General features: G+C 43.5%; 1 long non-coding RNA gene across 2 annotated transcripts in view; it reads right to left on the bottom strand.

Annotated features, from left to right (window-relative positions):
- Positions 1-12,097, bottom strand: part of LOC147661069 (uncharacterized) — a 268,931-nt gene extending 256,834 nt beyond the window's left edge. For both annotated transcript variants that reach the window (XR_015306029.1, XR_015306030.1), the window contains exon 1: positions 11,977-12,097. This is a non-coding gene — a long non-coding RNA (uncharacterized LOC147661069). The remainder of the gene's footprint in view (positions 1-11,976) is intronic.
- Between the last annotated feature and the right edge of the window lie 5,235 nt (positions 12,098-17,332).

The raw sequence follows: 17,332 nt of genomic DNA, 5'->3' as shown, positions 1-17,332 counted from the left end.
TCCTGTTCTGACATAAGCTGGTGGTATCAGAGCCCAGCACACCCCAGCAGCAGTGTCACTGTCCCCGCTTCAGCTGACAGTGCAGGAGCCTTTTGACACTACTGCTCTATTATGGCTTCACCACTGAGGTTCCATAATGAGCTAGAGAGCCAGCATCCTTTACGGTTGATGGAGCGCACATTAGGTACTCGTTCACTCCATGTTTAGATAACTGGTGCTGTGGAATGTATTGCATTTCATAGATAGCTGTTTACAAAACAAGGGGCCTAGTCACATTGTTTTATACTGGGTAATGGTACCATTCTCTTTCCTTTTCTCTTTGCCCAGCACTTCCATTCTCTTTACCACTTCATCTGTTTAAAATAAGAATGGTACAATTTTGAAGACTAGAGAGAGCATTTTCTGCCTTCAGCCATAATTTATTTGAGTAGACTTTTAGTTAAAGGGGTGGAGTTCTGGACTTTTTGGTTCCGTCCAGAGGTGTCAGGGAACAACACCCAAAGACCCCGGAGTTCCACCTGCCTTGGTGCGCAAATGAACAGAAACACGGGCTTCTCGATGGTGGCGTCAAAGACCAAAGGTTTATTACTGCAGGGACACAGAAGTCACAGAATCTACACACGGGCAGAGACTAGGAGCCTGTTCGATTTGTACATTGAGGGTTGCTCCTTATATACTAAAAATTGTGCTTCAGGCAAATATTTCACATGCTAGTACATTCCTAAACCTTTGTGTCTTAAACAATAAATATTTGGCGTTACACAGGAACTGTCGATAATATCTGATGCCAAACATCACGAAGAGGGGTTCCCACTAGTCCATCACAATCCCTTGTCAATATTGTATTCAAGAGCCGGACCGCCTCATCGTAAAGTTCGTTACCTCCCCCTAATAAAGGCCCAGAAGGAAAGGAGCAGAGCCAGGTGCAGGAGATAGAGAAGCGGGATAAGAGATGTTTGTGGGTTGTAAATGGGCAAGGCTACCGGCTTCGGCCGCCTAATCATGATCGGAACAATGGACACGAGAACCAGTTCAGGTGGGCTGGCCTCGGGCAGGGGAGGTAGCTTTTGTCGAGTCATGCAGCTACAGCGTGATCTGGTTTAAGGCATACGTGTCATGAAAGAGGTGAAACTCCGGCTAGGGCTACGTGTCCTTAATCGAAATGAAGTGATCAGAGGTTATTGCATATGTGAGGGCAAGAAACACAAAATGGCGGACATGATCTAAGATGGATGCCGTGGGTAGATCAGAAATGTGTTCATAACAGGAGTGCTCTTGCTCGTATCGTAGCGAAAACACCAGGATAGGCTAAATGGATCATTTGCGGTTCGCTGATACTAATATTATGTATTTCCGACAAATTTGAAAACACGGGTTCAAATCGTCACGGAACCTCAGACCCTCCTTTTGCCCTTACATAGGCAATTACTCAGTCTATATCAGAGTCTAGTTCTATACTCATCAGGTCAGTGACATGTTGTTGTATCATCATCCTTTCTCGTGCCTTTTCTCTAAACGCAGGTGGTTTTCTGAGACAAGTTGCAGCGCAAAGACTACACAGAGCAGGACCACACTGGATAATCAGGCAGCATGAGAACAGGAATACTAAGATGACACCGATGACCATTAGAACCTTCCATCCCCACGCTGAGATCAGAGTCCAAAACCACTCCATAAAGGACCAGTTTCCCTTGTCTACATGTATAGAGTCGGAAATCTTGTTTAGCTTAGAGATCGCCTCATAGACTGTTGGAGCATTATTAGGAATAAAGACACAGCAGCTCGATTGGATCATTCTGCATACCCCACCTCGATCTGCAAGTATAACATCTAGAACCATACGGTTCTGCAACGTCATGAGTCTATCCGCCTGAAGCTCAGCTGTTAGATTGCTAAGGGCACCAGCAGTTTCAGTAATAGTAGATTCAACTACCCGTGTTAGCTGACGTATGTTTCTACTATTGGCCATAGGCCCCCAGAACGGAAGGAAGCCTTTGAAGAAGTCTCCAGCTTCCTGACCAGCCGTATCTTCCTTACTGAAGACACCTCTCGCTATTCTGGTTCTGTGGTAGTCAGATGAAGCAGTGTATGTTGGAGGCAACAATCGAGCAATATAGCATGAACCTGAAAAGTCAGCAGGTAACCATGTGTATGCTCGGTCTCGACAAATGAAATAGGTACCCCTAGCGGTAAGGAAGGCAGGGGAAGAGTTAGCCGGAAACACATAAGTCTCAACGCACTCACTCCTCCCTAGCTGAGCTCTCGGATTTCTCCCATTACCTTGCAAACAGACCTGACCTCGGTGAGGTACGACCCAGATTGGAGTTGAGCTTTTACGCTTGCTTTCTCCTAAACTAAGGCGATACTCTGAAGTATTCCAACTTAAATACACTCGTAGTTCGTCTCTAGGGTATGATGGAGTATTATTGACATCCTTGATCATGTCAATAATTCCCTGGACTAAAGCTTTGTTGGCAGAGTTATATTTAGTGGAACGTGGTGGACGCGGAGGATAGGTTTCAAGGGCATAAGCAAAGATTGTTTGAAGGGCCTGAAATGATCCATTGTAGCTGAAAGGCAAAACCAGATAGGGAATACCTTTATCCATAGTGTGGGGTATCAAGCCACACACCCAGCAGTCTGTAGTGTTAACTACCAGTTGGTGTTGGTGCAAGAGCTGTACAAAAGTGTTGTTAATGAACTCTGTGCGTCGGGCTTGCTCATGTTCAGGAAACGAGTGAAAAGAGTGTATAGAAGAAACAGTAGAAATGGCAGGATCAAGGGGAGGTACTGTAGTAACTGGCACAAAAATCATATTTATACTAAAGACGATTCCACCCACCAATGTTGCTAAGATAATCAAAAATGTAACGGCACATTGCATCAAAAAGCATTTGCTACGAAGAATTCTGTACAGTCTGTTTCTGCGAACATAAATCACATTTTCTCGTTGCAGCGCAGGAAGCTCCATCTTCTACAATCCGCTCGCGACCACTGATGATGTGTACGTAGATGAAAATGCCTCTGTCAGCCCTGGGAGTTCCCAGAACCAACAGAAAGATCGACCTTGTGTCAGACCCCTGCAAATTCAAACTAGGCACACAGCCACGACCCTACGGCTACCCAGACGGCAAGGCAATTTAAAAAAAATAAACAATAGCAAACTTCCTGGCTGAAGGCAAATGTTCAATATCAAATGTTCAATATATCAAAATCACAATATGCAGTTGCCTGCTTTATTTGTCCATTTTACGTTTTCTCAAATTGTATTTCTGTTTCGCAGGTATCGTCTGATCGGAAAATAGTGTATCATTAGCAGCTGTTGCAGTGTTTAAGTTCGCAGATTGCAAAGTGTCTTCTGATGCTGGAGACAAATGTTCAGTGTTCAAAAGAGTCTTTTCAGGAGGAGAGTCAGGTTTTGGAGTATCAGTAATCAATTCGGCATCGCTGAAAGGAATAAACTTTGGTGTGCTGTCAGTTTCGGAGGCACCAATTCCCTTTTTCACCCAGTCGTCGTAAGGTAGTGGCAAGGGTACACGCTTTACATGTGACGCGTGTACCCAGTGTTTGCGGCCAGCTACACGAACGGCTGTCCTTGTTGTCAGTAGGACCTGGAAGGGGCCGACGTAGCGGGGCTGAAGATTCTTTGTCCTCGCAAAATTTCTGACCACCACTTGGTCGCCGGGTTTCAGTTGATGCCCTGGACTCTCCGGAGGCTTTGGCAGTGCATCGAAAACCTGTTGATGAATAAGACTCAATTTAGCAGTCAAGTCGTAAAGGTAGTCTATCAACATAGGATATTCCAGCTGTCTGAACTCCCTTGGCCTTGGCACCCCCCAAATATTGGCAGGACGACCAAATACAATCTCGTAAGGGCTAAGCCCCACTCGAGAATGTACAGTCGCTCTTGTGGATAACAGAGCCAAAGGAAGTGCGTCTGGCCAAGCCAAACCTGTGGATGCCTGTATCTTAGCTATCTTCAGCTTGAGGGTGCCATTATAACCCTCCACTAGACCAGCTGACTGAGGATGGTTCGCACTGTGAAATTTTTGTTTCAAACCTAGGCCTGCACATACACTCTGCATAACTTTCCCTATAAACTCACTTCCGTTATCTGACCATACAATCCGTGGCATTCCAAATCTAGGGAAATATTCTTTGAGAAGAATTTTGGCAGTTGATAAGGCAGTATTGTCCCTCAGTGGGTATGCTTCTATCCACCTGGAAAAAGCACAAACCACCACCAAGACGTATTTCAAATTATTACAGCGTTCCATGTGAATGAAGTCTAACTGAATCACTTCAAAGGGGCAGGAAGGAGGAGCGAAATGACCAGCTGGAGTTGGAGTTCCCTTGCCAGGATTATGCATCAAGCACACCATACAATTTTTCACCACTCTCTCTGCACACTTACTGATCCCATCATTCTTCCAGACCGGAGCCAACATCTTACAGATACCTTTAGAACTTATATGCGCTACTCCGTGCGCCATTGTCACTACTGCAAGCACATACGCATCCGGCAACATCCAACGTTGCTGCTCTGTCAAATCAATCCAACATCCATTCGAGTCCAACTTGCCCGTACTCTCTCTCCATACACGTTTCTCTTCCTCAGTTGCTTCTCTCTGAATCTCTTTCACACTTTCCATTGTATTTTCACACATCCCAGACTCAGCGATCCATCTTGCAGACGTTGCAACATACATTCTACTCATCACGTCTCTAGCTGTCTGTTTAGCAATTTCATCAGCAAAAGCATTCCCACGTCCAACATCATCCGTGATTGCTTTATGAGCACTGCACTTTACAATTGCAACTTCAGTCGGCAAGGTTAGAGATTCCAACAAGTCGTTAACTAGCTGACCATGTTGAATCTTAGTCCCATGGGACGTAATGAAACCTCTTTCTCTCCACAACCGGCCAAAACTATGGGCCACGCCAAATGCGTACTGACTATCTGTGAACACATTCACTCTCTTTCCCTCAGCTAAAACACATGCTCTCGTTAGAGCTATTAATTCTGCAGCTTGGGCAGAATTCTGACTCACTCTTGCAGTCTCCACAATCGTCTTCAACGTCGTCACCGCGTAAGCAGCAGTCACATCACCATTCTCCAATTTAAAACATGACCCGTCCACATACAGCGTACCATCCGGATCTGATAATGGAGTATCCCTCAAGTCAATGCGTCCTTTTGTCTCTTCCTCCGTTTTAAAACAGCAGTCATGTGGCTCAGAATCACTCGACTCTTGATCAGTCGGCAACAGCGTTGCTGGATTCAATACATTACACCTTTTGATCTGAATATGACTCGCTAGTAGTGTCAACTCATAACCAGATAATCTCGCACTGGTAAGGTGTTGTGTCTTCGTTCGGTTCATGAGCGTATCCACTGCATGAGGAACCATGACCACTAGCATGTTGTTCATCACCAAACCAGCAGATTGCCGAATGGAAGCCGCAGCTGCCGCTGTAGCCCTCAAACAACTAGGCAACGCTCTAGCTACCGGATCTAATGTTGATGAGAAATACGCACAAGGGCGTTGTTTATCACCAAACTTCTGTGTCAGGACACTCAACGCGCAACCTTCTCTCTCGTGAACGTAGAGCGTGAATGGTTTACTGTAATCAGGTGTACCCAATACAGGAGCTGAACACAAGGCTTTTCGTAATTCAGTAAAACTCTCTTGACATTCATCAGACCATGGCACCGGACTCGGAACATTTTTCCCAGTCAAAGCTACCAATGGTTTCGCTAAAAGAGAAAAATTTGGAATCCACTGCCTACAGTAGGAGGTAATACCTAAAAAGGCACGTACTTCTCTCTGTGTGCGTGGAACACTCATTTGCGTAATTGCTTTTATTCTTTCTGGGGTCAACTTCCTTCCCTCCTTTGACAAGAGATGACCTAAGTAGGTCACTTCTTGGCAGCAGTATTGCATCTTGGAAGGTGACACCTTGTGATTCAAATCAGACAAATGATGCAACAACGAAACCGTAGCTGCTTTGCAAGTTTCCTTGTCATCGGCAGCCACTAAAAGATCGTCTACGTACTGTATTAGGGCAGAACCTGGAGGAAGGACAAAAGAATCTAGCTGGCTTTTTAATGCTTGACTATAAATAGATGGACTTTCACAGTAGCCCTGTGGAGCGCGTTTAAATCTGAAACTTCGACCTCCTAGACAGAAGCCAAAAATATCCCTGCTTTCCTCGGCTATCGGAATGCTGAAAAAGGCATTCTTCAAGTCGATGACTGAGAACCAATTGGCTGTAGCAGGAATCAATGTTAACAATGCAGTAATGTCTGGAACCACAGGAAACTGCGGAACCACAATTTTATTAACTTCTCTAAGGTCTATGACAAACCTATATACTGGAGGTTTCGTAGGATCAGTTCGTTTCAGAATTGGCAATACAGGACTATTACAAACATTTCCTCTAGTTTCTTCAACCACACCTTTCTTAATCAAATCTTGCACAATCAATAAAAGTGCACGTTCTCCTTCACTCGATATTTTATATTGAGGAATTCTTGGAAATTTTACATTTGCTTTCAAAGTTACTACATACGGTGGTATTTCTAAAAGGCCTACATCATTAGGACCAGTCGCCCAAAGAGAATCAGGGAGTGAGCGCAGCTCTGGCGGGAGTGCGTCCATTGACAAGTACATCGGAGAAGTGATTCTTTTACCCAAAGTAAGCTGTACCCCTTCCGGAGAACAGTACAATGTCGCATATAGTCGTTTTAACAAATCTAAACCAAGCAGATTTTCATTACAACCTGTCGTCAAAATCAAGGGTGCTTTCAATTGACATGGTCCAACAGAAATAGACAAAGGACCAGATATCGGTTTGTAAACAGGGGCGCCTGAAAAACCTACGGAAACATTTGTTGAGCCAGACAAAGGTGCGCCAGGGAGTTTCGCATGAATGATAGAACTTTTTGCGGCACCAGTATCCAACAGAAACGGTTCGACTACACCTGATGTTGCTACTGCGACATAAGGCCCACTCTGATCCACTGGAACTGATACTACTCCCTCTCTCTGTCCATGGCTGTCCTAGTACCCATTTTGCTGAAATCCCTCATCAACTTCACAATAATCTTCAACAAGATATTGCTGAGATCTATTCTGTTGAGCTGACTGTACGTTTCGTTGATCAAAGTGATTGGAGGGACGATCATTCGTTTGCGGAGGCATAGCACCTCGCCCTCGACCTCTAGAATTCTGCACAAAACCACCACGACCTCTCTGAGCTGCTGCTGCATTATTTTGCGCTAAGATCGGACATTCATTCTTGTAGTGACCCTCTTTCTTACAGTACGCACACTGATTCCACTGATATTGAGGCCTGGTTGAACTATAATCTGTCCTCTGATACGAATTCTGTTGCATATTAGTCTGATTCGTGCGAGGCGGATACGCCTGCTGTAAAAGAACTTTAGTCTTTAAATCTTTCGTTTTCTTCTCTGATTTTTCCTTTTCCTCTTTATCCCTATTTTCGTAGTACTGTGCAGTCGCAAGTATTTGCGCAGTTGTGGAAACAGCCCACGCGCTCTCTGAATCCTTTAATTTATTGCATAATTCAGGTAACAAATTATGCACAAATTTATCGACAAACAATCTCTGCCCTCCTTCAGTGCTCATATCCTGACCACTATGATCTACAAAAGTCTCTTCGAACCTCGTGAAGAAGTCGGAGACACTTTCATCTTTCTTTTGTTTGCATGCGGATAATTTATCCCAATTAACACGCAACGCAGGCATCAGAGTCTTCATTAAGTCAATTATTCTACCTGGAAGATTAGCAATTAGGGGTTCGGGTTTTGCACCACCCGTTTGTTGACCATCCGCTGCAGTGATAGCTGCCCAATCACCACCTAAGGCTGCTTGATGATCCTCTCTACGAATTTTAGCCCACACTGGTTGTGGAACTACATTACCAAATAACATATCGATGTCCGCTAAGTTCATTATACAAGCCTCAACTGTCTGTGTTAATTCCTTGTAATATCCGGCTGGATTCTTACGCGGATCTGGCAAGGCCTGTTTCACCGCTAGCACTTCAGCTCGCTTCCATGGAATGTGTATCCACACTCGTTGGAACTGTGCTGGAGCAGCTGCAATACCTGCATTATCATCACGTTGTATTGCTTCGCGCCAGATTGGAGGAACCTCCCTCATAGGATATTGGCGACTTGGCTTCATTTTACCTTTCTCTAAATCTCTCGGCGAACGAAGAGATGGATCATTCCTAAAACTCAAAATGAGTTCCATCGCTTCTTTTATATTATCACCCACTATCATTCCTGCAGCAAACTCTTTTTGAATTTTAATTAAATCCTCCAAGTCTGATTCAACATCATCTTCCTCTATTTCCTCACGTAACAACGAGCACATCTCATCAAAGACGTATCGTTGCGTTGGTTCCTTCCACTGCATAAACGTATCTAGTACATCTCTCGTACTATATCTTCTAACTTTCGTAATCCATCTGAGAGCCGTGGAATCTAAAACTCCCCGTTCTTCAGTACTTGGTAGCTGACTACGTCTCTGAACTGAATCAGAAGTAGGAGTCTTAATTAAAGATTTATATAAAGGAGACAGAATATTAGCAACAGAATCAGTTATTTTTCGACGTACAGAAAGTGGAGTTAACATACTCGCAGACGTAGAGAACACAGTAGAGGTAGGAACAGATTGCGAGGCAGTAGGAGTATCGAGAAAAATAGTCTGTGATGTAGTAGGTGTAAGCGAGACAGATACAGGTATAGAAGTCGGCAACCCAGGAAGAGGAGGAGCCGTAGGAATATTCACATTAACCACAGGAGGTACAGGAACTAGATTCTGAGGAACAAGAACACCAGGTTGTCCAGCAACCGGCAATTGGACATTCGGTACAAGTTGAGCCGTAGCACCTTGTGCGTACGGTGGAGGTGAACGTAACAGATAAGACAACAGAGGATCGTTTTCGGGATCCTCCAGTATCTTAGCTGTTTTCGATGGCAAGGCAGGGTAGCACTTGTCAATCGCTAAATTATGCTCTCTAATTGCTACATCTATGGCCTTTTCGCACTCATTATCTTGCAATTGTTTAGTTGCTTGCTCTAGAGTTAGCTCTTCTTTCTCTTTTTGTTCTTTCTTCAACCTTTTCATTTCTCTCTGTTTAGATTCTTTTCGCCAATAACGGAAAGAATCAAACATTGCCGGCCGGGCTTTCTTACTAAACAATTTCGCTTCTAAATTATCAAGGATCTCGGGTTCAAAACTACCGTGTAGTGGCCAACTAAGAACACCATCCTTCTTACAGTAACGGACCCATACCTCGTTATAGGATATAGGACCCACTCCAAATTTGCAATATAGGTCATAAAGGGGAGTCCCAATCGGAGGAACCAGACAGGAATCCTCCAATCGTGAGTCATGGTTGCAACCAAAACAAGACAACATTTTCCGACTTACCATTTTCAGTCTGGAACACAAAACAAACAAAACACGAAACAAATATGTGCACTCGAACCAAGAACTTAGGCCTACCAAAACCAAACTAATGTATCGATACCCAAACTGAACCAAATAGATTATCGTAACCAGAACAACTAGTGATAATCTTACGAAACCAAAACCAAACCAAGAACCGATCAAGGATTTTAACAACCCTCACAAAGTAACCAGCTAGCTATCACTAAATACTTAACTGAGGCACTGAAGACGTCACCAAGGAGAAACCCGTCACGTTTCGCTGTACTAAGGCTGCACCTCGGGTCCAAGACAGGGCGACGGTCAAGGCAACGGCCCACTGCAGCCGTCCTGAACGGGAACCCTCGTGGAAGAGAACTTCAGGGCCACTTTTGCGATATGCCGGGATCGATGAAGTGGGGCGCCTCCCTCGGAAATCTTCACACGAAGCTCCTCGAACTCTTCAGGCTTTTGGACCGGTACCGAATGACGTCGCCCCACGTTGGGCGCCAATTGGAGTTCTGGACTTTTTGGTTCCGTCCAGAGGTGTCAGGGAACAACACCCAAAGACCCCGGAGTTCCACCTGCCTTGGTGCGCAAATGAACAGAAACACGGGCTTCTCGATGGTGGCGTCAAAGACCAAAGGTTTATTACTGCAGGGACACAGAAGTCACAGAATCTACACACGGGCAGAGACTAGGAGCCTGTTCGATTTGTACATTGAGGGTTGCTCCTTATATACTAAAAATTGTGCTTCAGGCAAATATTTCACATGCTAGTACATTCCTAAACCTTTGTGTCTTAAACAATAAATATTTGGCGTTACACAGGAACTGTCGATAATATCTGATGCCAAACATCACGAAGAGGGGTTCCCACTAGTCCATCACAATCCCTTGTCAATATTGTATTCAAGAGCCGGACCGCCTCATCGTAAAGTTCGTTACCTCCCCCTAATAAAGGCCCAGAAGGAAAGGAGCAGAGCCAGGTGCAGGAGATGGAGAAGCGGGATAAGAGATGTTTGTGGGTTGTAAATGGGCAAGGCTACCGGCTTCGGCCGCCTAATCATGATCGGAACAATGGACACGAGAACCAGTTCAGGTGGGCTGGCCTCGGGCAGGGGAGGTAGCTTTTGTCGAGTCATGCAGCTACAGCGTGATCTGGTTTAAGGCATACGTGTCATGAAAGAGGTGAAACTCCGGCTAGGGCTACGTGTCCTTAATCGAAATGAAGTGATCAGAGGTTATTGCATATGTGAGGGCAAGAAACACAAAATGGCGGACATGATCTAAGATGGATGCCGTGGGTAGATCAGAAATGTGTTCATAACAGGAGTGCTCTTGCTCGTATCGTAGCGAAAACACCAGGATAGGCTAAATGGATCATTTGCGGTTCGCTGATACTAATATTATGTATTTCCGACAAATTTGAAAACACGGGTTCAAATCGTCACGGAACCTCAGGGGAAAAACTCAAGTCTAAAGTTATACGTTTTGCACACAAATTGTTGTGTTCTGACTCCACTGGAGGTGGTTTTGTGAAGACCAGCCTTAACCGTCAGCATAGAGAGATTAGACATGAATGAGTAAATAACAACAATACATTTACACAACTCAGGGAGCTAGTGTTCTGTACCTAGTTGCTGTCTTGGGATGAAGTCAGATCCATTGTTCACGGGGCACTAATAAGTCCCCCTCCATACCAGCCCCTCTCCAATCACTTGGCCATGATATCTTTGCCTGTGACCTAGTAGAGCACTCTGCTGCTTTTTGACAAAGGTCAGGCTCTATAAGTACCATAGACACTTACATTGTTCATGACAGATCATCTCATAAAGTTTGAAAGAGTTAAACGCATAGTTTCTGTTGCCTCAATACCTCCACTCCTGCTATACAGATCCCTAGTCAAACCCCAGTGCAGTGCATTTAATTTCACCACACTTGAGGGCATGCATCTGCTGTGCACCTACAACTGCCTTTTTTGAATTTCACACTTTGATATTTAAACACAACATTTCACAACTCTAGTTGCCATCTTTAATTGCACAATTTAAACCACTTTTAAGAATGAAAAACCGAGATTTTTTTAAAAAGGTCATACAGTCAATGTCACAATAAAGTCTTGATATAGATTTCATTTTTGGAACATGACAGAGCAATTAGCGTAAATCATTTATTAGAGTGTTCAAATGTTATTGCATTTTGCCAGAACATACCCTGAACATAGTTTTATTTTGCTGACTCTTTCAAAGACCCTCCAGATGTGAGCTACCTTTGAATAAACACCTTTCGATTCTTAGCTAATAATAAAGGACCCATGAGCCACATGGACAAAATGAAGGAATACATTTTGTGAAAATAAAACCAAAATATAATTCTGTGTTACACTCTAATCACCTTTGTGTTCGCTTTTCCCCCCAGAAGGTATGGGCAAGCCTACATTTTTGCCTTGATTAACCTTATTTTCAAGTTGGCTGATCTACACAATGTGGATAAATTGATTATACATTACCTGGGGCAGATTCAGCAGGCTGTACATTCAAAAGCATGACTCCTATAATAAGGACCAGAGCCAGGCCATAGAACACCTTCTGAGCCATGGTTTAGTGCAGTCTCCTCAATTTAACCTGTCAGATTCTGGATGCGGATTGCTCTTCAATACTTGAATGCCATTTTTATATCCTCAGATCTGTTTGTTTAAAGGTTTGGTATTTTTGCATGCGCATAGTCTCTGTCAATTAAGCCACATACTATGGTAGTAAAACTAGTCAGCTGTTATATGGTACATTGCCAAACAGGATGATGTTATTTACTATGGTTGCCAATGGTCCTCACTGGCACTCAATTTTATGGCACCATGAATCTTGATCCTGATTAACTGCTTATTGGCAGGTTATTTATGCTGTGTAAACTGTGCAAGACAGTTGCAGCCCTCTTTAAACAGCACTAATGGGATGTCTGGCTTTGCTGCCAGTGAGAGAGCGAGACAGAATATTGAGATTATATGATTGTGAATGTAGTGAGTCAGGGCTCTATGTGCGTTGGGTGCTCAGCAAAACTGACTTTAAAATGGGCGCCAACAAAGCCCTATCTGGCTGATCTTTAACTTTACAAGCAAACACAATGATATCTTTCTTAACAATGAGTAAATCAAACCTTGAAGCCACCAATTCAATGAAGCATGCACTTTTAGTTTCACACATTTTACTTCACGTTGAACTGTGTAAATGTACCTATTTCCTAAGAGCGTTTTCTTCACCTAAGTGCTGTGTTTCTGTATTTTTGTTTTTCATGGGATATATTAAAAGCCTGTACTGCAAACTGAGTTGGCTCTGGTAGTTGGGTGATTTCAGAAAGTGGGTGGGTGTCCATGATAGTGTGACAGAGAGTTGAGGATAAATGCAGTGTGAGGTTCTGAGAGTGCCATTATTTGGGCCATACTTTTTTAGGTTTCTTCAAGACATTTTGTTTCCAATTAGTAGGCTTGGAGCTTTCCCATTAATTAACATTGGTGGGCTTCAAAGCCTCTCCCAATTGCTTGCTTCCTGCTGGTCAGCTCTGCAGTCCGCACTTCCCTCTTCTCGCAATGTGAACCTCCCCTGGAGCATTGCCCAAGTACTTGTGTCCTTGCACTGCTCACACTTTTGGGGCTGTTTTTTACTTTTTATTGAGCCACTCTACAGAGTTTATCTTTCCTAGCTGACTTTTTTGTTTGTTTGTTGTGTTAGGCTTTCCAGCTTGACTTTGTTTCTCCCGTAAGTATGCATTATCTGTAAACAGGCCTTTAAATCTTGTTCTTATCTTGTCTCATTTGCTGTACATCCAAAGACAGAGGTCAAATAAGACAGAGGCTTTGTACTCTGAGAGAACTCATTGTTTACTTTTCTTCTGCTGACTTCAACGCGAGAAAAGGCATGCGTCAATCTTTCTATTGAGTTCCTATGCAAGAGAAAAGGCTGTATGATGGTATCTTTTCTAGCACACAACTGTGCGTTATTTCAGCATACATCAGAATGAGAACAATAGAAATTAGGTACTTTTTTGTAATTCTGGAGGGTGGTGATAACAAATGTTTCAATACATTATCATTTGTGTGCAGCAAAACCGTATGTCTGTGCAAATGTAATGCCCATTTTCAATTTTCAATTGAAGATGTGCTGTCTGTAATGGAAGTGAACTATCACACCATGCATAGTCCACACTACGATTCTCTACTTTACACTACTCTCTACCAAAATCTACAGCACTTCACTCTAGAACACTCTGCTCCACTCTATGCCCTTCCATTCTGTGCCATGCCACGCCACTCCATTCCATGACACACATGACAGGGCTCGTTACTTCACTCTACATCACTCCACTTTACACCCCCTCACTCTTCCACTCCATTCTGTCCCACTCAACTTCACTGTAACCCAACTCAATTTACCTCAGTCCACTTCACTACAGTCTACCCCACTCCACTGCAATCTACCATTCCTATCTAGCATACTCTCATCCACCCAATCTACTCCAATCCACTCAATCTACTTCACTCCACCGTTTTCCACTTCACCCTAATCTATTCCACCCCACTCTTTTACAATCCAGTCTAACCAACTCTTCTCCACTCCAGTCTATCCCACTTTTGTACTGTTTAATCTACACACTCTACTCCACTCAAATCTACCTAGTCTATACCACTCCAATCTACCCTATCCCACTCTACCCTACTCCATTTTATCCCAATCCCCCACTCCACTCTACCCTACTCCAGTTCACCCAAATGTCCACATTCCATTCTACCCTACTCCAATCTACCTAATCTACCCAATGTACTCCACTCCAATCTAGCTCATGCAACTCTACTCCACTCTCCCCCAACATACCATGCTCCACTCTACTCCAATCTGCCTCACTCTACTTCAATGTACACCACTTCAATCTAGCACACTACACTCCAATCTAACCCACTCCACCCCAATTTCTCCAACTCTAATCTAGCCCAATCTACTCCTCTACAATCTACTTCACTTCAATCTACCGTACTTCACCCCCCTCCACTCCACACCACTCCAATCTACACCACACTACTCCAAATCACCCCACTCCAATCTACCCCTGTCTACCCCACTCCACTGCATTCCGTTCTACCCTACTAATCTGCCCAATCTACCCTACTCCAAATACCCCTCTTCACTTCAATCTCTAACCTCCAAATACCCCACTCCCTCCAATCTGCTCCACTCCACCCACCCCACTTCAATCTAACCCAATCCACCTACTCCACTTTTTCTAAATCTACTCCATTCTAATCTATCCAAATATACCTTGCTCCACTCTACCCCAATGTACCCCGAACTACCGAACTCCTATCTAACGCAATCTATCCAAACTAGCCTTATCTACCCCAATCTATCCACATTAACCCCACTGCACTCCAATCTACCCACCCCATTCTACTCCAATCTACCCCACTCTACTCTAATCTACCCCACTCCAATACAATCTACCTGACCCCACTCTCCTCTACCCCACTCCACTCCAACCTACCTATCTCTTCTCAATCTACTGCCTCTTCACCAGTACAGTCAACCCCAATCTAGCACAGTTTAGTCTGCCTCACTCTATCCCAATGTACCCCACTTCAATCTACTCCACTCTACCCCACTACACGCTACCCTAATCGACTCCACTTTATTGTAAACCAGTCGGCTCCACTCCATGCTACCTCAGTCTGTTGTAAATTAATCTAGGCCCCTAGTGTAATTTTCCCGATTCATGCCCTTATATAGGTATACTTTATCATATCCGTATATAGGCATAGAAATCACTACCATATTTGGTCCAAGCCATACAGCCCAAATACGGCATGGCTACTTCCACTAAGTTCCGAGAATACACAACAATTTCTTGGAAAAACCTGCCTTCAACAGCTTAGGACTTCCCCCTGCTTGACTATTAAGTTCTCCAAGAACTCCTGGTGTTTTCTAAGAATTTAGCCTTTGAGTGACGTTATTAAGTCCAAACAATCGTCAAACTCAGCACCTTCAAAGTATAAATATGCCTAGGTTTGCCCAGACAAACACACAGTGGTTTGGAGCAGATCGACTATCTACTTGCCCGACGCCCTGCAGCAGCAAGTGCCGAAGGAAGCCGACCCTCCAACTGACACACTAAGAGAGATGCTGTCTTTTCTCTGGCCAAGAAATCCTGCACTAGTGTTTCTTGGCTTACCCTTGCGAGTATCTGGGAAATCGAGTCCTTAGAGAGAGATACAAGACCTCCTTCATTCTAAAACCAAGGTACGGAGCTGATTAGACCTCTTAGAGAATTCTTGGAATAGATTCCTGGCAGAGAACTACTAAACTTAGGCTACTCCTCACTTAGTTCTTCCCTCGTACTAGACTGAGGTTAGGTACACCAGGGTAGGTGTATTTTAGAAGCACCAGTTGAGTACTTTTAATCATCATTTTATCACTGTATGTATTTTATACATTTTATGCACTTTATGGCTTAGAAACCATATCATGCTTTTAAAGTACTACTGTATAATACTGTTCGTATTATATGCCTTCTACTTTATAACCAGTATTACAATTGTAGCAGTTCATTTCCAATGCTTGAGAAAGAAGACTGTTCAATAAAAACTTTTTTTGAAAACGCCCGTCTCTCTATTTCTCTGCATCTCTGGTGAAACAAAGCATGCACGATTGACTGAGTAAAATAGTTATCTATTGTTTCCGCGACTCTAGAGATTTAATTTCTTATTCTTGGGAAACAAAGTTGTCATGTTTATTCGGTTGTCAGAAACTAATCCCTTCTTGTGAATTCGAGAAAGTTTCTAGTGACCTCTGAGCTAGCTGGCACTCACTATTAAGTTTAATATAATCGATAGAGACCTAGTCGACTTCAGTCCTATGTCTAAACTACAGTATATATTATTCCAATGCACAGAGCCTATTGGGAATATAGAAACTGCACTACATGGTGCCCAACGTTTCGTAAGGTGATAATTTAATGCTAGATACTAGAGTAACTCAGTTGTGCTTTTCACACAGACCCTTTTTTCCAGTAAAATACTCCAATAGACGTCTGGAGTGGGTAAAAGGTTAATATCCGCCAGAACTAAGTAGGACGAGAATCCTATGTATTAGTTATTCGGTTTGTTCAACGTTGAAGGATACAGTGTTCCAAAATATTGTGCACCTAATCTTTATTTCCTTGAAACTTTGCTCTGCAAAAAACTTTCAGTTGACAAAATGTCAGAAAGTGACGATGAAAGGGATAGAGCTGCAGCAGGCGTCACAAATCTCCAACAAAATGAGCCGGATGCAATAATTATCCCGGCAAATGTAAGAAAAACCATAGCTATAAAACTTATAGAAAATGGGGTATCATCAAGAGGTGGTAAAGTAATCTTTATTATAGAGGCACATGAATATCGGCAGACAGAGGTATTCTATTCATGGATTCTATTTCCTGAAGCAAATGCAGTAACACACGAGTTCCACTACTACAAATTAGAGGAACCTCCAGCGGAATACGTTTCTTTCGAGGACGTTGAAATTCCATTAACTTACCAGGAGCATCAGCTCTGGTTTAAAGAAGCCCTACAACATCAAAATCACATTATCCGGTAGACCAGGAGCCACATGGCCGGTACTAGCCAGCTACAAACCACATCCTGACATTAACTGAATGACAGGTCCAGAACTGTTAGCTAAGCTGAAACAATTAATTAAAATACACAGACAATTGGCTCAATATGTCATGCGGACTTTAACGGTCCAACCAGCTATAAAAATTCCTCAGCACACCCCTCACCAGGAGAACAAAAATAAAATAACACCACAGACTATACAATCAGTCATTGGCAAACTACCCGC

This window comes from Lissotriton vulgaris, unplaced genomic scaffold, assembly GCF_964263255.1.
Source record: "Lissotriton vulgaris unplaced genomic scaffold, aLisVul1.2 SCAFFOLD_456, whole genome shotgun sequence".
In the NCBI taxonomy this organism is placed as follows: Eukaryota; Metazoa; Chordata; class Amphibia; order Caudata; family Salamandridae; genus Lissotriton; species Lissotriton vulgaris.
This window is presented reverse-complemented; position numbering and strand designations above follow the sequence as displayed.